Here is a 16,585-nt window from a genome sequence, read left to right as displayed (position 1 = left end):
TACAACATAGTTTGAGAGGAAGAGCACTGAAGTTAGGAGGATCAGGAAATGGTTTGTATATTAACATGGCGTCTGACTTGCATTTTAAAGAGAGGTATTTTATCAAGAGTAGGCCAGAAGGGAATAATGTCAACTATGATGGACAGCCAGAGCAAATGTATGTAGATAGGAGATTTCTCTGTGTGAAAAATAGAGAAGATATATTTGACTGGATCACATGGTATAAGAGGAATAATGATAGCCAACACGGCTGGAAAAATGGGTTGAGTCCAGGTTGTAAAGGGATTTAAAAACTCAAGAGAGGAATTTATATTCTATCTAGAAGACACCAGAGTGACCTGAGCAAAGGCTTCATCATCAAATGATGATCAAATAGTCAAATATGGTCAAATTTGAACTTAAGGAAAACTATTTTGGTAGAAGTTTGGAGACTAGGGTATTTCTTGATATGAAGCCATTTAGCTTCATGAGAAAAATATTGTTTAAAACACAATCCTTGGCTTCAGGGAGACACTTGGGTCATTAAAACACCATGCAATCTCTCAGTGGCCATGTAACTCCCCCTAGCTAGCCAAAATGAAGTTACAGAATCACTGATTTATAGCTCAAACAGCCCTGAAAGGTCCTCTAGTCAGATCTCCTGGTTTCATTGACCTTTAAGGACTCATCCAAGGTCTCACGAGTGGCAGAGCCAAGGTCTTTGAACAATACTTTCTCCCTGACACAGAAGAAAAAAGGAAGCAGGTTAATTCAGCTCTCTGAATATTTTAAAACTGGCTTTCCAACAGAATCTCCCTAGAATGATCACAATGGCTACATATGTTTATGGTGTCAGAAAGAGTGATTGCATGCATGTAGGTGGATGTGCATATATATTTACCTTGAAGAACATTTGTGTTCTAATGCTGCAGAAACATGACTTCAACAGTGGTTTGGAGTAACAAAGTCTATCCTGAGGAACAGGGGATATGACCAACAATCGGGGGGATTAGCCATTTTTTGAAGACCTCTCAGAACTATAGCAGCATTCTCCCTTCTCCTTCCCAAAAGAGCATTCTCCAAATGCAGAATCATTGTAGTTGAATCCACAGGAGAAAACAGAAACTTTGACTAGGTAAATTCCTTCCTGAGTGCTCCTCTCCCATCAGCTTCCCAGTGCCAAGGGAAACAAATTTGCAAGCTTATGTCTGGTCAGGATTCACATTGCTACAGTAATTCTGCCTGAACACTCCCCCACCCTTACTTCTTCACAAGAAACTTCCAGTGCTGTTTCTGCCAAGCCATGTGAGGAGAAGGAGGAAAGCAGAGGATTTTGGTGGCTTGCCAGCACAGGCGACCTCATTGTATCTGAAGGAAAGAGACATCTTGGGCTATTCCTGTAACCTCATGGGGTTACTTAAGGCAGGGATCCAGATCATCATAGCCTATACCTTCCCAGTAGAAGGAGATTGAGGGAGACTTGCAGCCCAGCCTTGGGGGTCTGCTTACCAGAAAAATGACAAATACAGTAAAGACCTAAAACACCAAAGATGTCAAGAAAAAAAATCTTAATCACAGATCAACACTCAAGCAGATAAATATCAACAAAGAGAATTCTAAAGAAGGAAACATAAGCAAAAATTCAAAAAATTATAATGTTATAATATAAATGAAAGTTAAATAATAGTTTTAGATAAAATGCATATTCCTACTACCCCCCAAGCGGAAGCTAGATAACACAGAGAATAGATTGCCAGATCTGAAGTCAGAAGGCTTGTCTTCCAGAGTTCAAATCTGGCCTCAGACACTTATTAGCAGTGTGACCCTGGGCAAGTCACTTCACCCTGTTTGCCTCAATTTCCTCATCTATAAAATGAGTTGGAAAAGGAAATGGCAAACCTCTGTAGTATCTTTGCCAAGAAAACCCCAAATGGGGTCAAGAAGAGCCAGTCACAACTGAAAATAACTGAACAACAGCAATACTACTCCCCAAAGATCTTGGAAAGTATGCATCTCCAAAATGTTCACCTGCACAAAAAAATAAAATTCATGCCAAAGGAAATTAAGAATGAAATATGTACTAGACATTAGAGCTCTCAGTACAGAAAATATATTACATGTATATATTATATAAATATGTTATGAAGAATCACACTAAATAAAGACGATAACAGATTCTAAACACAAAAATGGTAGAGTAGAAAAAAATTAGGAAGAAGCAAAAAGCATTTTCAATTTCTCTCTCTCTCTCTCTCTCTCTCTCTCTCTCTCTACATATATATATATATATATATATATATATATCACTTATTGTACATATCTAATCACTTGTTAAAACATGCTGTTTTTACCTCCACAAAAATCTTTCACTTCCTGCCTCTTCTTCTACTCAGGTTTTAGTCACCTTCCAGACAATAAACATTTATTATGTGCCTATTGTGTGCCATGGACTGCTTAGCACGAGAGATACCAAAAAAAGTAAAAATGTCTATGTCCTCAAAGAGCTCACTATTTTATTAAGGAACTGAAAATCTAGGTTGAGGGAAGAAGAAAAAGTACCTGGTAGGTAGGCATGATGAAGTTTTGCAGTCAAATGAGTTATTCTGAAATGGCTCTGAAACCCTTCATAAATAAAGAATATGGGAGAAGATCCCTATGACCACCTCTTCATTCAGAAGGAGGAAGAGCATACTGAGGAGCCATGACAAAGTTAATGTGATCTTGCAGGAAGATGAGTTTCTGGAGAAAATGATGAAGTCCAGACTAGTGGTCAATACTATCAAGTTAACATGGCCTATAACTATCTCCTTTTTGGTCTCCCTGCTCAAATCTCCGTATTCTGTTCCCTTCTTTACACAGCTACCAAAGTGATTCTTCTATTCAATAAATCCCAGTGGTTTGCTATTGGGTGTTAGAAGATACATACTCTTCTGCTTGGTTTTTAATGCCTTTACAATCTGGTCTCAACCTCTCTTTCCATCTTTGTTATATATTATTATCCTCTTAATTTATGGTCCAGCCAAATGGCCTTCTCTCTTTTCCTAAAACACAAAACTATCTTCCACCTTTTTGCATCTGCACTGGCTGTCCTTCATGCCTGGGAAACGCTCTTCCCTCATCTTTGTTTCATAGACTCCCTCTCTTCCTTCAAGATGTGACTCAGGCTTCACCTTCTTTAGAAAACCTTTCCTGATCTCCCCATTTCCAACTGCTAAGATCCCCCTTAAATTACCCTGCCTTGAACTGTCTTATGTTGATTTTGTATTTATTCTGTATTTATTTATATCTGAATATAAAATTAGTAATTATTTATTTTCTTTTTTGTCTTGTTTTACCAGTATCTAGGACAGTGCCCAGCACATGAGGCACATAATAAATACTTGTCAACTGACAAAATATAATTTTAAAAAACTGACAAGAATTCTAAATTCTTGCAAATAAAACATCAATAGATAGAATTCACAGATTGCTGCCAAGAAGAAGGGGAATTTGTTTCTCTCCTTAGTGACAACAGCTTGTTGTATATTTCATATTTTGATCAACAAATAGAACATGACAGAGTAAGTAACAAGAATATGGATGAAAACCTGATTTACCCATTTGTCTCCTAAGTAGCTAATAAAAACTACCAATTATTTAGTACTGAAAGGTTTGTAAAATACTTTACAAATAATTTTACATTTTATTTTCACAGACACCATGGGAGAGAAATGCTACTTTACAATTCAGAAAACTGAGGTGAATCAAAAGTGAAATGATTTGCCCAGAACCACGCCTTTAGTAAGTGTCTAAGGGTGTGTTTGAACTGAAGTGTTTCTGATTCTAAGCCCAGTATTCTTCCCACTTGAGCAGCGTTATTTCTACCTAACAGAACATTTTTGACTAGGTATGCTAAGTACCAAAGAACTATTCACCCTTCTGTGTTTCAGTCCTTTTACCTTCATAATTATTGAAATGATAAGCAGCATGACATATGAGATAGAACTGGCCTTGGTATAAGTGAGACCTGAGTTCAAATTCTGCCTCTGTTACTACTTGACTACTGACTTTAGTTCACAGGACTATGGAAGGTACTTAAGCAGGCATCAAACACACTTTTACATATCTTCTAACATAATTTAACACAGGAAAAAAAAATTTTATGTCTACCAGAGACATTAAAATGCCCAAGGTCATTCAGGAAGGAAGCTTCAGAGCCAGTCTGCAAACCCAGCTTCTCTGATGACCAATAAAATGCTTTTTACACTGTACCATACTGCCTTTTGAAACCACCTAGATCTTCCTTTGAGATTTCTTATTTTAACTCATGTTAAAATAAAAGGAGTGGAAGGAATGGCACCATTTTTTAGTAAAAAACTGAACCAACCTGTGTATTTTTAGATCTGATTTTCTCTAAGACTGGATCCCATGGGCACTGTGACATTCCAATTACCAGTCATGGGCACAGGGCTGCCAGTTCACCTTTAATGAATAGCATGCATGATTCAACCGCTCCCTCATATTTGCTATGAAAATAAGATTAAACAACTAATCCTCTTTCACAAGCTGTTACACACTGGAAATGCTTAATTCTCCCCAAAACCAGAGTAGGATTTCTGTCCCTGTTATTTCATCTACTCTCAGCAGTGTGGGATTTTCTTTTTTCTGTTTTGCATTTTTATTACTTTCATGATACTTTATGCAAGTATGGGCTTTCCAATACTTGTTATGAATTTGTTGCTCATATACCTTCAATAATATAGTTCAGTACTTGAGATTTGACATATAAATGAAGAAACTAAGGCAAGAATTCAATGATCACTTTCTCTTTTCATCTATAAATTGCTCAGTTGTGGTCTTGATGAAGAAGGGATCTATAGTAGTCTCCTGTGACCTCAATAACCAGTTTAACCAGTTTCTAACTAAAACAAATAAACTTGGATTATTTAAACTAGCGCATACATTTACTGGGGGGGAAACTATATTCTTATTTAAATATTTCCTTCAGAGATTTGGTCATTAGCAAAGAAACTACCAATAAATGAGGTAGATCAAGCTTCAATCCAAGAATTCTGTGGTTTTGAAAGAGACAAGAGACTAGAAGCTGAGAGTTCCATGAGTACATTATTATAAAATTGAATAGTGATGAAGGCCAAAATTAGGGTAATGATCATGTAAAGGGAGAGGAGAGGGTGAATGTGAAAGATATTATGGAGAATTGACAACTGATCGGTTATAAGGTTAAGGGAGAAGAAAAAGGAGAGGGAATCAAAAATTATTTCTAAGATTATAAGTCTGATTAACTGAAAAAATAATTCTGTTGTCTCAACAGAAATAGAAAAGTTGGAAGAGGGAGTCAGATTTGAGACATATTGAGTTTGAGAAGTCTATGGGACATCCAGGTAGAGATGTCCAGAAAGTAGTTGATGATCTGGGACTGGAATTCAGAAAATAGATTAGGCCAAATATATAGATTTGGAAAATAATTTAATCAATAGAAGTTGATGTTAAACAAAGGAAAAAGATGTAGAGAAAGAAGAGAAAAACATTCAAGGTAGAGACTTGAATAGAAAAAATCCAAACTATGAAATAGAAAGTCTCTTCCTGTAAAATGAAGTGAGAAAGTGAGATCAAGCAAGTAAAAGACGAATAAAGAAAGAAAAAATCACAAACCTGAGGGAGGAAAGTATTCAGAAGGAGGAAGTAACTAACTACAGCAGAAGTCAAAAAAGAGTATAAACTGGCAAGAAATTAAAAAGACCATTGAATTTATCACCTTTAGGATTGGAATAGGATTTAGGATTGGAAAATTTAAGTATTGTTTCAATCAAGTTGTGAGTTTGGAACCCAAGTTGCAAAGGGTAAAAAGTAAATTGGGAGGTAATTGGAATCTTGAAGGCTAAGGCGGAGGTGATACGCTATAGCTGTAGTCCAATCTTTTCTGTGGTGTATTCCAATTGAAAACTGAATTGGCCATGATGTTTCTGCAGTATTACCTTAATAAGAAAGGGGACTAAGTCTACCTCCTAAAGAAAACAGTCTCTGCAGGACAACAGACCTGTTCAACTCACCCAGCCAGATTCTCCCCAGATGAGAAGTACTAAAGAAACTGTATTACTATGCACAAGAGATTCATGGTTCTCATGACCTAACAAGCACGACTGGTCCTCTGAGTAACTCCACTCCCCACCCAAGCAATGGCAACTTCCAAGGACTCTTGGCTGAAGAATCTTTTCCTACTCCTCAGAGATCTCATTCAGATAGAACTCAAATCTTTGACTTCAACCCATTCTAACAATTTTGAAATTACTCCCTTTGTACATTTGCTTCTTAGAATATAGTTTCAATTTGCCTATGTTCTTCTTTGTACTTGGCAGCAATCAACCTAAAATTAAAAAGCCTAAAGTTGCCACATCTTTACAATTAATGCTGTAGGCTATTAAAGCTACAATAATTTTTTTTAAAAAGTAAACTAGAAAGTGAGAAAAATGAGTCAATAAATATAAACAGATTTTTCATTGCTATTGATTCTAGTGGAAGTTGTTTTTTGTTTTCCATGCCTTTTCTCTTCTATAACATAATATATTTTTTAAAAAGATAATTGAGGAAACAGAGCCATGGCAGAGTAAAGACAGAAATTTGCCCAACCTCTCCCCCAAACTGCTCCAAATTCCTTTAAATAATGACTCTAAGCAAATTTTAGAGAATCAGAACATCCAAAAGACAGAGTAGAGTACTTTCCAGCCAAGGACAACTTAGAAGGTCAGCAGAAAAGATCTGTGAAGTCTCAGTGCAGGCCATGCCACACAACCCATTCCATGCCAGTACAGCAAGAATGGATCTAGGGAACTCCAAACCAGTGGCAGTACTGGTGACTCTTGGACCTCTCAGCCCAGAGACATCGAAGAGGACTTGAAGTCAGTAGAAAAGATCTGTAGCAAAAGGGTGGGAGTCAGGCACACAATCCCAGCACAAGTCATGCTAGCACATGACCCAAGGACCACTACAGGACTCTATTGCTTCAGCTCACTGGAACTTACAGTTACAGTGGGGCAGGGAAACTCCTAACAGTTCCAGGGCAGAAAAGAGGACTTGTGGTCAGGGTCCTAGAAGGATCTCTGAAAACAGTACACAAAATCTCCTAAGTTTGGGAACAATAAAAGGTGTTACCATGGTGACAAGGAAGATCAAAACACAAACTCAGAAGATAACAAAGGCAAAGCTCCTACATCCAAAGACTCTAAAAAAAAAAAAAAAAAAGAATTGGGCTCAGAGCTCAAAAGGTATTTTGAAAATCAAGTAAGAGAGAGAGAGGAAAAATTAGGAAAAGAATTGAGAGTGGTCCAAAAGGAAATACAAAAAGCAAATGAGAAGAATCCCTTAAAAAGCAAAATTGACAAAATGGGAAAGGAGGTACAAAAGCTCATGGAGGAAAATAATTCCTTAAAAACTAGAATTGAGCAAATGGAAGCTAATGATTTTAAGGAAATCAAGATACAATAAAATGAAAAAAATAGAAAAAAACTGTGGAATATCTCATTGGAAAAACAACTGACTTGGAAAATAAATCATTTAAAGGAGAGATCATTTTAAAATTATTGTTCTATTTGAAAGTCATGATAAAAAAAGAGCTTGGACATCATTTTTCAAAAAATTATCAAGGAAAACTGTCCTAATAGTCTAGAACCAGAGGGTAAAATAGAAAATGAAAGAATCCACACAATCATCTCCTGAAAGAGATCCCAAAATGAAACTTGCCAGAAATATTATAGCCAAATTCCAAACTTCCACAGCAAGGAGAAAATAGCGCAAGCATCCAGAAAGAAATAATTCAAGTATAGACACATTTAGGAAAACACAAAATTTAGTAGCTTCTACATTAAAGGACCCAAAGGCTTGGAATATGATATTCCAGAGAGCAATAGACCTAGGATTACAAACAAGAATTACTGATTTGACAAAACTGAATATAATCCTTCAGAATCACAGCTTCTCTTCTCAGGACAAAACATTGGAAATTGAAGGGATGACTATCAATTGGGCAATTGCCAAAAAAATTGTAGTATTTGATTATGATGAAATATTATTTATTCTATGGGAAATCTGAGCAGGATGCTTTTAGAAAAAACACTGGAAATTCCTCTATGAACTCAAGCAAAGTGAAATGTACCATATAAAAAGTAATAGCAATATTCTACAATGATCAATTGTAATTGACTTTGATATTGTCAGCAATACAATGATCCATGACTACTTTGAAGGATATATGATGAAAAATCCTATTCATACCTAGAGAAGAAACAATTGTGTTTAAATACAGAATGAAGCTCTCTCTCTCTCTCTCTCTCTCTCTCTCTCTCTCTCTCTTTCTCTCTCTCTCTCTCTCTCTCTGTCTCTCTCTCTCTGTCTCTCTGTCTCTCTGTCTCTCTGTCTCTCTGTCTCTGTCTCTGTCTCTCTCTCTCTCTCTCTCTCTCTCTCTCTCTCTCTCTCTCTCTCTGCCTCTCTCTCTTTCTCTCTCTGCCTCTCGCTCTGTCTCTCTGTCTCTTTTAGGATGGGAGATCTATGTTTTCTTTCACAACATGACTTTTCTACAAGAGTTACAATTAGAATATGGAAATTGATGAAAGAGAGGATGTTAACTGATAGTGACAGGGAAAGACTGCAAAATCCAAAGGAATAAATCTCTAGGATGGGTAGAATTAATATTTTGGGATTAAACCACAATCCAATAAATTACAGCTCCCTCGTATCCTGTAAGGTTAAAAAAAAAAAGGAATCTATATAGCACCTTCTTATAATAAGGGCTATGCTGATTATAGCTAGCATGGATGGACTCAAAAAACTGATTGCTAAATTCTTCAGTGTGGGCGTTTACACCTTGGAAATCAGCAAACACTCTAAATCAGGGCTTAATTTATCATTTAGTTGATTTTCAACTTAAGAAAGTGGTTGAGAAAATGCTAATAATGCAGATATTAAGCTTTAAAATATGTCCTTATTACATTTCTTTTAGTAGAAAGCTGGTTGTTAAACACATTCCAGAATACCACCTGAATATAATCCTTATAACAACTCTATGAAGCATGTAGGGAAGGTACTGTTAACCCATTTTACAGATGAGTAAAGACTGAAGGAAATAAGATAACTTGATCAAGTCTGTACTCTTTTCTGTCATAAAACTAAGTCTTTTCCCACTTGTAACCTAGTGTTTATTCAACCAGCAAACTGCCTTTAAACAAAAGCTCACTCTAATCTCATAGCCAGACAGGATAAGTAGCTTTGTGAAATGGTGGTCCATTTCTCTGAATTATTTCAGCCATCTCTTGAGATCTTGGCATAAATACTAAAGTGGTATAAGTAAGTGCAATTCATATGTGCTTTTAATTTCCAAGAGAAACTAGAATTTGACTCATATTGGAGAAAATCCATTTGCAAACTAAAATTATATTTGAGGGAAAAAATCCCTGACATTACTCTTCTGTTTACCTTTATCTAACTCAACAAAACAGTAAAAATTTCTCTAGAGAAAAATTTCCCAACCAGAAGCTGAGCAAAGCCCTATAATTTTTCATTTTCCAGCTGAGAATATCACCCAGATTTAATTTCTCCATATAGACATTGTTTAGCTCCTCAATTCAAAAAAAGTAATTTCTTTGTTTGAATAAATGCCTCAGTTATATTTTGATGTTGCCATGTGGGTTGCCCTAGAAAAGCTGTACCTTCCTCCATTTTCTATTTGTCTTGAAGAGACTTCCATATGGTTGAGAGAGAAAGAGAGAGAGAGAGAGAGAGAGAGAGAGAGAGAGAGAGAGAGAGAGAGAGAGAGAGAGAAACCACCTGAAGAGAAAAAGGAGATACTCTAATAACTTCATCTACAACCTGAGCTTATCCTTTATTCTTCTCCTGCCATGACTGAATGTCAGGAAACTGAAAGAGTAGTAGAAAGCAGAGAGTAACCATGAACAGTAATAATGGCAATGTTGTAATGAAGATCAGTTTTGAAAGACTTAGTTACTCTGATCAAAACAATAATGCAAGACAGTTTGGAAAAACTTATGATGAAAAGAAATGCTATCTACCCCCAGAGAAAGAACTAATAAATTCTGAGAGCACATTGAAGCATGATTTTTTTCACTTTTCTTTCTATTTCTTGCTTTTTATTGTTAATTACCTCCTCATAGCTAATGTGGAAATATGTTTTGCGCAACTTCAGTTATATAACTGATATTGTCTTATTTGTCTTTGCAATGAGTGGAGGAAAGGTGGGAAGGAAAAAATAATTTAGAACCCAAAAATTTTAAATAGTATTAAAATAATTTTAAAAGAAAGATATAGATCACTTGTGAATAAGGAAAGAATTGGATTTTTTTAAAAGGAGTAAAATTGATTTGTTCAGAGGGATAATTTTAACATCCTTTCATTTCCCAATAGATTGCACTCCTATGGACTTCTCCATCATTTCCCAGAAACCTACTTACCTTGGAAAAACAATTCAACCTTGAAGCTTAGTCACTGAAAGTGCTCCCTGCCCTTAGAATCCCTTTTCTTAGGAGGTTCTTCCAGAACCTTTTGTTAAGGAAAGCATCCAAGCTAGTCAACCTTTCACTTTGCACCAGATTGTACTCCTCAAGAATTCATTAAGTCTCTGCTCTTGGTACCTTCTGTATTCTCCTTTTCAGCTTCATTTTATGTCTTGTCTTCCCCATTAGAATGTAAACTTCTTGAGGGCAGTAAAGTCTTCCTTTTTTTTAACTTGTCTTTGTACTCCCAACATTTAGCACAGTGCTTGGACCATACTAAATGCTTGTTCACCCACAAACCAACTCACTAAAGATCATAAACCCATAGCAGCAACCTTCTCAGGAAAAGAACTCTATCCTGTTGGGATTTTATCATGGTAAGAATGGATCATATTTTGGGATGGACTCACTATAGATTTGACAGGTGTACGACTCAGAGAAGAGGAATGTTTATGGAAAGTCTAAGAGGCTATTTCAGGGATGGAAGGTTAGGCAATCTGATATCACTTGGCAGGAATGTCTGCAAAGCCTATAGAGTTATTTCAGTGATGATTAGACTCCATCGTCAGCTTAAAAGCATATGCTCCTTTTAGCTACTCTGCTATTCAACTGTAAGAGAAAAAAAGGCAGCTGAGCTCCTGATTCCAGTGGGATTCCAATCTCCAGAGACTAGAAAGAAGAGCAGTAGAACCTGCTGTGAGCAGTGATCATGCTGTGAGCAAGAAGAATATGACATATAGATTGGATATACAAATTATTTCTTCTTTTCTTGAGATGCAATAGATGCCACCACATTTCCAGGAATTGATAAACATAGAGCTTAAAATATACAGCAAATGCATTGTTATAAAAAAGGAATTCCCAACATATTTGCATAATCTCAACTGAAGAGTATTTTATTATATATGGACTATAGAAGTATTGGGAAAGGGTCATAATACTTATTAAAAACAAAACGTTTACAAATAACCTATGGACAAAAATGTCCCATTTGTGAAGATGAAAGATCAATATTCTAGGGTGAAATCACTCCTAGCACAGTCCTTTTTCCCCCTCACTTATCCCCTCACTCCTCTAGAACCTATCCAAAGCAATAGTCTTGGCACTTTATCTTCTATGGAAGTTCATCACCAAAATATTTAAAATTTTGGGTTATCAAAGAATTAAAAACAAAATAAGGGGGGAGGAGAAGGTATTCAAATGAGAAGAGAAACCAAATAAGTCCAAAATAAGTATGGCCAGGTGGGAAATGAAGTATCTGAGATATTTGTCCTTTCCATCCTCCTTTATTCATAAATGAGATGAGAAAAATGCTTCCCTTTCCTGTCATGAGTTTGGAAGACTGTAGATACACAATATTGCATATTGTCAGACTCAAGCCTGAAAATTATTCTATTGTGTCCTCTTTCTCTCCACGGGAACCTCAATATTTAAAGCATCAGCTTTCCCATAAAACCCTCTCATCCTTCCAACTTCCATACATATGTTTATAGCAACAACAGATTCCTCATCACCTAGAGTCAAAAACCCAAAATTTTCTACTCTTATCTCCATCTTGAATCCATTCTCTTCCCTTCATTCAGTACCATTATCCTAATTCAAACCCTTAGCCCCCAATTGAACTATTTACGTCTTTACTCACCTCTTTGCCTTAAGTTTCTCAGATCTTCAACCAATTTTTCATGTGAGTATGAAAGCAATCTTTTTAATACACACATCTGACCACACAACTCTTCTATTCAAATAGGTTATATGGATCTCCATGATCATTTGACTTTTGTTCTTCAGTGGAGCATTCTAAGATCTTCCCTCCATCTATTCACATGACAACTCATCCTTGTATTCTTTTATTTATTTAGAATTTTTTCACAGTATATATGCATGAGTAATTTTTAATAATATTATCCATTGTATTCATTATTCCAAATTATCCCCCCCTCCATTACCTCCCCTTGATGACAAGCAATCCCATACATTTTACATATGTTACAATATAACCTAGATACAATATATGTGTGTAAATACCATTTTCTTGTTGCACATTAATTATTAGATTCCAAAGGTATAAGTAACCTGGGTAGATAGACAGTAGTGCTAACAATTTACATTCACTTCCCAGTGTTCCTTCTCTGGGTGTAGTTATTTCTGTCCATCATTGATCAACTGGAAGTGAGTTCATCCATGTATTCTTAATGTGTACAATTCTCCATATCCTCCCAGAAAGATCTGCCTAACTTACTATCTGGGTCTCTGGGATCTTTATTGAATCATACCTATCAGCATCAAATAGGGGAGGGGAGGAATACATATTTATTAAGCACCTACTATGTGTCAGGTATTGTGCTAGGTGTCTTGCGAATATTAACTCATTTGTTCCTCATAACAATCCCAGGAAGTAGGGGTTTTTATTATCCTTATTTTACAGTTAACTGAGATAGACTTGCATACATTTACACAGCTAATCAAGGCTGGAATTGAAATTAGATCTTCCTGACTCTAGGTCCAGGACTGTATCCACTAGTAGAATTCCATATACTTACTATTTGAAAATATCTCCTTTTTCCAGTCAAGGTATTTTGAATAATTTGTTTTGAACATCTACTTATATACTAGTCTTAGTTGATATATGCTATAGTCTAATAACATGCACTATATAATTTTTCATTAATCATAGAATTGCCTGCAATTTTGATTCTTCTGAAATCATGGTGTTCCATGATCATCAGCCGTATGTTATCATTAGGCGAATATTGATGTTTAAAAAGATGGGTTTTGGCAAGAGGGAACTGCCAGGGAACATCTAAATTACTAAGCAATTTCCCAAATGGGATCCAGCTGCTCTTCTCTTCTCCCACAACAGTGTTGAACAATTGCTTCCCTGTCTTGTTCTTTGCTTAATAATGATAATCTAAGGATCCCTAATCAGTCAATAAACATTTGTTAAATACCTACTATGTACAAGACACTGTGCTAAGTACTAAGGATACAAAGAAAGATAAAAAGCAGTCCCTGCCTTTGAGGAATTCATAATTTTATAGGAGAGATAATATACAAACAAATATAAGCAAACAGTCTATGAATGGCATAAATTAGATATAATCTATCAGTGGAGGAAAAGTACTAGAACTAAGAAAGAGGGAAGAATTCTTGTAGAAGTTGGGATTTGAAGAAAGCCAGGGAAGCTAAAAGGCAGAGATGAGGAGAACCATTCCAAAGTTACCTCTGTGACTGAATTTATCAAAAAAATCTTATATTATCTTAATGTATTATGTTATTTATTATATTATAATGCTAATTATGATATTAATATTATATCAATGTATTTTATTCTTACTTATATTATTTTAATTTTATCTTAAATCTTAATGTGAGAGTCATTTGGCTAGATAAAAGCTTTTAAATTTCTGTTTTGCCCCAAGTCAAGAATTTTTCTCTTAATCAGCCATGGTATATTAACTAGAGAGCTGTCCTTGGAGCCAGGAAGATCCCCATTCAAATCCCTACTAAGCTAATTCTGAAATGACTCTCACATAACATAGTTAGTTATTTCCTATCTACTAAAAAATTTCATTTTTTGATATTCTGTTAGTATTCACCATAACCAGTGTCACTTCTATCTCTTTTATGAGAAAATCTTAATATTATACAAACATAAGGATTCTGAATGATATGTAAGACTTGTGTCTCTTTAACTTCTTTATCCCAAACCATGTTTTGACACAAACCATAACATCCCCCAGCTTTAGGCTTAATTAATAGGCAATCAATCAACAAGCATTTATTAAATACCTATTGTGTACCACATAGTATACTAGATACTGAAGATTCAAAAATAAAAATGAAATAACTCCTGACCTCACAGAGCTTACATTCTATTGTGGGAACCAGTAGGAAAATACTTAAAAAATACCTAGAAAGTAAATACAAGTTTATTGGGGGTTGGGAGAGGAAAGATGGGGAGGATTAGGAAAGACCTTATATGTAAAAGGAGACACTTGAACTGAGTTCTACAGGAAGATGGGACATGGAAATAAAAAAAAAAAGACAAGTTGGAATGTTCTACATGGTGTGTGTAAGTAGGAGTAATACATAATAAAACTGGAAATGTAGCTTAGAACCAGGCTGTGAAGAATTTAAATTCCAAAAAAAGGAAGTTGAATATGAACCTAGAAATAATAGGGAGCAAAGGGGGTTTATTCATCAGGTCACTGATGACATAAATGACTTCACTGACAAAAGTCATTTCTATGCTTTAAGAATATAATTTTGGCAGCTATATGGAGGGTAGATAGGAAAAGGGATAGATGAGGTAGAAGAGCAATTAGGATTCTACAAATTGAGTATGAAAATATATACTCATCATTATAAATAAATTAGAGGAACACAGAATAGTTTGCTTTTCAGACTTGTGGAGGAGGAAGGAATTTGTGACCAAAGAAGGACACAAAATAAAAAATTTTGATTATATCAAATTAAAAAGCTTTTGTACAAACAAAACTAATGCAGAGAAGATTAGAAGGGAAGCAATAAACTGGGAAAACATTTTTACAGTTAAAGGTTCTGATAAAGGCCTCATTTCCAAAACATATAAAGAATTGACTCTAATTTATAAGAAATCAAACCATTCTCCAATTGATAAATGGTCAAAGTATATGAACAGACAATTTTCAAAGGATGAAATTGAAATTATTTCCACTCATATGAAAGAGTATTCCAAATCACTATTGATGAGAGAAATGCAAATTAAGACAACTCTGAGGTACCACTACACATGTCAGATTGGCTAAGATGACAGGAAAAGATATGGACAAATGTTGGAGGGGATGTGGGAAAACTGGGACAGTGATGCATTGTTGGTGGAGTTGTGAATACATCCAGCCATTCTGGAGAGCAATTTGGAACTATGCCCAAAAAGTTATCAAACTGTGTGTACCCTTTGATCCAGTGGTATTACTACTGGGCTTATATCCCAAAGAGATCTTAAAGGAGGGAAAGGGACCTGTATGTGTAAAAGTGTTTGTGGCAGCCCTTTGTGTAGTAGCCAGAAACTGGAAACTGAGTGGATGCCCATCAATTGGAGAATGGTTAGGTAAATTATGGTATATGAATGTTATGGAATACTATTGTTTTATAAGAAATGACCAGCAGGTGAATACAGAGAGGCTTGGAGAGACCTATATGAACTGATGCTGAGTGAAATGAGCAGAACCAGGAGATCATTATAACTCAGTGGGTAGAATGCTGGGCCTGGCGTTAGGAAGACCTGAGTTTTCCCATAGCCTCAGATAGTTAACTAGTTTTATGATCTCAAATAAATCACTTTACCTCTATGTGCTCCAGTTTTCTCAACTATAAAATAGAGATAATATACTTCCCAGTGTTATAGTAAGAATCAAATGAGATAATAATTGTTAATCACTTAGCACAGTGCTTGGCACATTGCTGAATAAACAAAAATATATAAAAATAGCTAAATAAATGCTAGATATTATTATTGCTATTGTTATTATTCATTGCTCTAAGTCTAGTCCTCTGGGACAATCATTAAAGCAAGTATATTTAAACAGGTAGTTTCCTGGAGGCAGGGCCGTCTGTTATCTTTATTATTTAATTTATTAATGATTCTAATTATGAGAATATAAAAAAATACATTTGGCATTCTTCCTTGGATATTAAGACAATCAAAAAATTGTCTAAGTTTGGTCTTGGGCTGGCTATGTCATACAAATCGTCCCAATCACCACCTCCCATCACTCTGGTCTTTGAGAGCTAGCTCATTCCTCCATAAGACCACATAATGTGGGCCTGGGAATAAAATAATTCAACTCTGAAAACTGAGAGACAGCATGTTGTAGTGAAAGAAAAACACTGTCCTTAGAATCATTAAAACTTAATTTCAGGCTTAGCTCTTCCTCACTAGTTATATGACCTTGTGCAAGCTCTCAGCCTCTGTTTCCTCAATTGTAAAATGAGGAAAATGAAATATGCTACTTAATTCCAATCTACTTAACTCATTGTGTGAATTTCACTAAAAATGGGAAAACATTTTCCAAACTGCCTATTATTATATAAAATTATATGATGTATAGGATCCTACCTCATCTAGT

At 35.5% G+C, this 16,585-nt stretch overlaps 1 pseudogene; it reads left to right on the top strand.

The window, feature by feature from the left end:
- The first annotated feature begins 5,936 nt into the window (after nt 1-5,936).
- Nucleotides 5,937-6,131, top strand: LOC141546167 (H/ACA ribonucleoprotein complex subunit 3 pseudogene; annotated as a pseudogene).
- The last annotated feature ends 10,454 nt before the right edge of the window (nt 6,132-16,585 follow it).

The sequence above is a fragment of the Sminthopsis crassicaudata genome, chromosome 6 (genome assembly GCF_048593235.1).
Source record: "Sminthopsis crassicaudata isolate SCR6 chromosome 6, ASM4859323v1, whole genome shotgun sequence".
NCBI lineage: Eukaryota > Metazoa > Chordata > Mammalia > Dasyuromorphia > Dasyuridae > Sminthopsis > Sminthopsis crassicaudata.
This window is presented reverse-complemented; position numbering and strand designations above follow the sequence as displayed.